This window comes from Paralichthys olivaceus, chromosome 8 (assembly GCF_024713975.1).
Source record: "Paralichthys olivaceus isolate ysfri-2021 chromosome 8, ASM2471397v2, whole genome shotgun sequence".
Lineage (NCBI taxonomy): Eukaryota > Metazoa > Chordata > Actinopteri > Pleuronectiformes > Paralichthyidae > Paralichthys > Paralichthys olivaceus.
Genome location: NC_091100.1, coordinates 17,133,964 through 17,139,963, shown reverse-complemented (window position 1 = coordinate 17,139,963; position 6,000 = coordinate 17,133,964).

The following is a 6,000-nucleotide window of genomic DNA, read 5'->3' as shown; positions in this document are numbered from 1 at the left end:
AAAGGTCTCGTATTTGAAGTTATAAAATCTATGAGAGATTTTTTTTGTCGTAAATATCCCAAACATCTCCTCTCTCAGACGTCTCTGTGGAGCTGGGCCAAGAACAGAACGTTTTGTTTTTGTTCTCCCAGTCCCTTTTGTGGGACTGTTTTGGCACAATCAGGCAAAGCTCCTGTAACAAACTGCAGCCTGCTCCAAAGATTGTGCAGCATTTCTTGTTGCTGGAGAGCACAGTGATGGAATGAATGGTGTCGTATTACTATAGTTCGATGATAGGTCCCGCAGGGCCGTGCCAGAGCATGGCTGAGGACGGTGAGTGCACACAACCTTGCAGACACATTTCTCAGTGTTTTGATACTAGTATTCATATAGCACCTGTCTGCATTGTAATGTAAAAGATATAGAAATCTCACTTTTTACAACATGGAACCTTAAAGAGCTCTGCTGGTAATCATGGAGATGGTGCCTATCAGTGCTGAAGGAAAAGGGGTTTAATTGACTAGAAGTGTACATTATGACTGGATCCATAGGACACTGGATGAAACGAAAAGCAATTTATCTTGGAGATGAAAGAAAAGCTCTGGCGATGAGATGCCGTTCACATGCTGAAAAGAGCTGAGATAAATACAACGATGGAAAGCAGCAGGGGAGACGAGGCAGGGAGGATGAGCACATGTGAAGGGACAGAAAATAAGGTAAAATAAATTAGGTCAAAAAAAGCAAGAGACAGAAGAGAGCGTGACACAGTGAGGTGAGGAAAGAGCAGAGGTGTGTAGTAGGTGAGGAGAGAGGACAGCGAAGAAGAAGAAGGACAGTATTGTAGGTGTCAATAACAGATGAGCCTTTTTATTTTATTATTTTTCCCCCTCATGCTGCTCTCGCCGCATCCACGTGAGAGAGGAGGGGAAGTTGGGAGGAGGAAAGGGAAGTGGATCAGGACTGCTGAGTACCACTGCATGGCAATCCTGCTCCAACACTGCTTTGCCAGTTGCTGATTTGAAGATTCATTTGCACATTGTCATTTTCTCAAAAGCAGGAGAAAGAGATCGGCCATAATTATAATAAGAGTTATCATCACTATAATAAGTAGAAATAATGAAGATTTACCACCATTTGAATATTTACATCAAATAAAGAAGTGATAGACTGGAGAGAGACTGGTCTGATATAAAATATAAGAAAATGTCATTTGTATCAAGCAAATTATAGTTTTTGTGGTATTGTTTATTATTATTTAGGAGTGTTTAACTTGTTGAGAAAATATTCAAGAACATCAATTTTTTGGTTTTCTGGCCTAATGAGTTGAGGATAGAAATAAATCTGTTATGTGATGGTTTTGGCCGGGGGAACGGAGAAATCTCCAAGAGTTTTCCATCACTGTTTAGTCTTGGTAAAGTTCAGTCACAATAAGAGGGATCATCCATCCTAAAACTCAAATCTATTCACATTACAGACTACAAAACACAAGGACGTGGGTATATGGATCTTATTGAAACTTATGTCAAAATAGTTCATATTCATTTCTCGTAAGAGAGCAGCAGTCCTTTAGTGACTCATAAAACCAGTAGACATGTAGGCAGTGACTTTGTGGAGCAGGAATTTGTTTCAGGAAAGTAGCTAATGCCTCATTCTATGACTTTTTAGAACAGTGCTTCTGAAAATTTCCCAGACATGAAGCAGAGAGTGTTGAGTAACCACAGATACTTCTTGAAACGTGTGTTACTGTCAGCTGTGTGTGTTTTTGTGTGAACGTGTGTGAGGCACAGAGACCATAGCTATCAACGTATGTATCAGCCTATTAAAGAAGTATCTGTTTCAGGCATCCTCATAATAAAAAAACATGAAAACAAAAACAAATATAATACAGCAATAATAATAATGATAATAATAACAACAACATCAACAATAATGATAACAATAATAATACAGACTATAAGACTATAAAATCTGGTGTGTCTGAGCTGGTTCAGTCCTTTCCTCTTATCCTTGGACAGAGGCAGAACTGATGCTGGACTCCACCGCCATCTACTGTCCTGTTTGAGGAAGAGCACTTCTAAAACAGTGAATGGAGGGGGAGGTTGTTTTCGCAAGGCCACTGGACTGGAATATGGGAAACATCACACAGGAAGTGGATGTGTTATGCTTTCTCCTTTCATGACCGCCATCTGATGTTTCAGTGGAAATGCTGAGCTGACAACAATAGAAAACTGGGGCTCTGCCGGGAAAACCTACTAGAGGGTGAAGTGAGGCAGGGTGGTGCTGAAGAAATTCAGAATTAACGAACACTACTACAACATTTCACGTCTTAAAATAGTACTTATTAATATAGTTTTCTGATTCATCTAGTTTTTAGATATAGTTTTATTCCATACATTCTTCACCTTGTTGAAACTTGGTGTCTATACCAACCATAGATTGAACATTTTTAGATGGATAACATTACTAGTCCCTAAAAAGGAGTTAGTTGATAGATGTTGAAGAGCAATACGTTTTTCTTTAAGAACTGCAAAAAGGAAAATAAAGACGTTCACCAATCACAGCTTTTGCGGTCTGCGTCGCCTCAATGCGTTAGATTTTTGGGGAGGTGCACATCAGGGTACAGTGTGGGGCTCTGAATAGGGTCCTATATTATTAATGTTTTGCTTAATTTACAGCAAAGTGCCACATGAAATGATGCATAATATGCATTAATAGTCTCCCAGTGTTATTAGATCAGCATGAATTAGTACAGAAGAGGATTGGGTGATAAGGCAACCTTTCATATTCTCAAACCAATACTTGATAGTGCAAAGTTACAGTGAGCTTTATAGTCTGCAATACAGATTTTGGACTTTGGGGAGGCACCTTGTGAAACTTAATAATCAAAGGGGTTTTGGATCCAAACCCGACAGGACTAAATAAAACTCACCACAACAGACAGCTAATATGTTCACTGTTAGAAAACTCACTAACTCTGCACTGGGTGAAATAAATCCTGGATCCTGGCATTAGCTTGATGTGAATATGTTGCTGCTCTCCAGGCAGGTGTGCGTGCGCAGCTGACCTGATTGGTCACTGGGCAGAGGCCCTGACTCTTTCCCGGAGAAACTAACCAGAGCCTAGACTCCATGTAAAGTTACTTCTGCACAGTTAGCTTGATCATCTGTTCATGTTTAATAATCTGAAAAGCCAGTGGTGCACATGTCTACATATTTCAGAGTTGTAGCTGAAGTTAGCATGTGAGCTAGCGTTAAATATTGTTCAGTCAGGAACACTTTGTCACGATTTACCCATTTGTTGCAAAAGGGGATACAGTTATGATTTGCGCTGAAGGCTCCATTCCTTGGATGTTGCCTGGATTAGCCAAGCAGCATGCTAAAATGAAACGGGGAACATGTGCAGAACCCCCTGTTGGGGCGTAGCAGGCAATCTACGTTTGTTTAAGATGAATATCGTTTACCACGACCGTGTTTGGACTCGGTGCTATAAGGTAGAGGCAAGTTGCCTGCAGCGGGCATGGGTGGCAGTGTAGCTGAGCAGGGATCAGTGGGGATGAGGTCGTATTTAAAGGGGTGAGAGAATGGGCTGTGATTGGTGGGTGGCTGACGAGCACCCTTAAACCTATCGGTAGCTGACAGCTGAGCACATGACTCCATGTCATGCATGAACTAATGCAATGTTTCATTTGTGTTATATATTTTCTAACATTGTGTTTTAATCTGCAGAACATGAAGAGATGTCAGAAATGTTCAGGACTGATTGCATCTTTCCTCCATCACCATCATTCCAGTTAAACTATACACTTCTAAACATTTTTAATAAGAGCAGCTTGTGTTGCTCAAGGCTTTGGACTTTTCTCTTATATTGAACAGACGACTGCATCAACTGCCATAAGATTTATATGAAATACTACTTTACTATTGTGCTTTATTAATTCTCACTTTTCAACTGTAAATTATTACTAAATATCAAGCACTAGATATTAATCTTCCTACATTGAAGATCATGTTTAATGTGCAATAAAGTTATCTATGAAACTATTTTACTTCTCATGATTCTAAGGAGCACATCATGTATAAAGTAACAGCATGCACTGTATTGTAATCATACAAAAACGCTTTGATGAACGTGTTGTTGGAATTTTCAAATGGTAACTTATTACTATCACATGCCTTTTACATTTTGGTTTGAATCAAAACAATCACTGATAGTTAGGATGAGTTCATACTTTGCTTATGTGTCTTATGACAACATTTTTCTGACAATGAAAACAATAATTCATCAAAGTGTCCCGTTTGATTCATCAGGAAAAGGATAAATGTGCAGAAACCAGGCAAGTCATCTGTAGTCATTGGAAAATGTACACAGTACAGTTTAATCATAAATATCAGAGGTTAATTAAACATTAAGAGTTTGTGTATCCAATACATACTTTTTAAATTGTTAACAGCAGTCACAATTAATCCAGGTGAACTTCAGGTTGACTCTTCATGTCACATTGGTAAACACTTGCCTGTGAAGGTTGTGACTTCTGAAGTTGATCCATTTACTAATTCTAGGTAAATAATTTGCAAGTTCTGTTTTAAAAATGTTACTACCAACTCTAAAAACAACAGTAATTAAGTAAAAGGTAAAAAACTGAATCTGAGAATATAGAGAATCAAACACAAGCTTTTGGTCTGTCATCTCAGAGGAAACTGAAGGTTAAGGATATTGTTATTCAGTCTCTCTCCTCCATATCACTTAAGCAGGTCAGGCGCAAAAACCACAGGCGCGGTCATCAAACGACGCTGCATGTTAAAATTCTTGTCCCTAATTAATCCATGCTTAGTAATAACCATGGCCATGTTATGACACATGTATGTCAGTAGAGGTCCCTGTGACCCATCTATCTCATATTTTCTGAACACATTAAACACAGAGATACAATAGATGGCAAAAGTTCAAATTAACTCTTGTCGTTAAAAAAAGCTATATTTTTGCTGTATTCTAAGTATTTGTACCATTTTTCTAATGATCTCACCAACAGCTGCTGATACTTGTAAACCAAAGTCAAACAGACAAGAGAAAATCATATAATGACCAACAGTTTTACATTTACTGGCACCCACATCAAAAATAATGTGGCAACATTTCAAAGTGAAAATGAATTGATCTCAGAAATGCTGTAGTTGGACAATCTTTGATGCCCTGAAAAAATCAGATGGTTGCCAGTTAATGCAGTAGAAGTGAGTTTGCAGTTCAACCTGGGAGTTTTTGCACTGAGCTGAACCTTGAGTGACACATTTTTAAACATTTTCGTAGCTGCGTCTTTCTTATGCAATTTCTTAAGGGTCTCCGCTGTTGGATTGATATTTATTTTAATGGAAAATTACAATAAAATGTTCTAACAACTATCTTCTTAATCTTAATTATTCATGCAGTTTCAAGAAAAAACAAGGTAAAGTCTTGTTATCTGCAGTGATAGACCAAGGTCAGATGTCATCAGATAGGGAAAGTTGAACACAATCAGAGTTCAAGTCCCTCTTATTCCTACCTCCTCTACATAGGGGGTAGAAGCAGGGATAGAGAGAGCGGTGTGATTGAGGGTGAGCGGTTAATTCTTGCAGGTGAATACGTACCAGAGCAGGTATAGGCCTATTAGATTGGCTTTAATTGGGGACTGTTACAACTAGAGACTACGTCCAAAGATAAATGATATCCCATGAAAATAAATGACAAGATGTATGTTTCATTATTGTAATGAGGTAGAGAGAAGATTTGGTTTAGCAACTGAAATTATGGGTCAAAGAATGATGATTTTGAGCTGAAAAGTTGAAAAAGAAATGAAGAAAAAGCCAAGAAGACGCCTGAAACCAGCTGCAGCTCAGGAGACACTAACACCACAACGGTTTCCCCCGCCCAACTACTCCAACTGCTCCACCACATCAATCCTCACAATTCTCTACAAATATCACCATCAAAGACCTGGTCTCCACATACAGAGAGAGTTTGGTCCAACTGACTGTTCTGGAAAGCCAA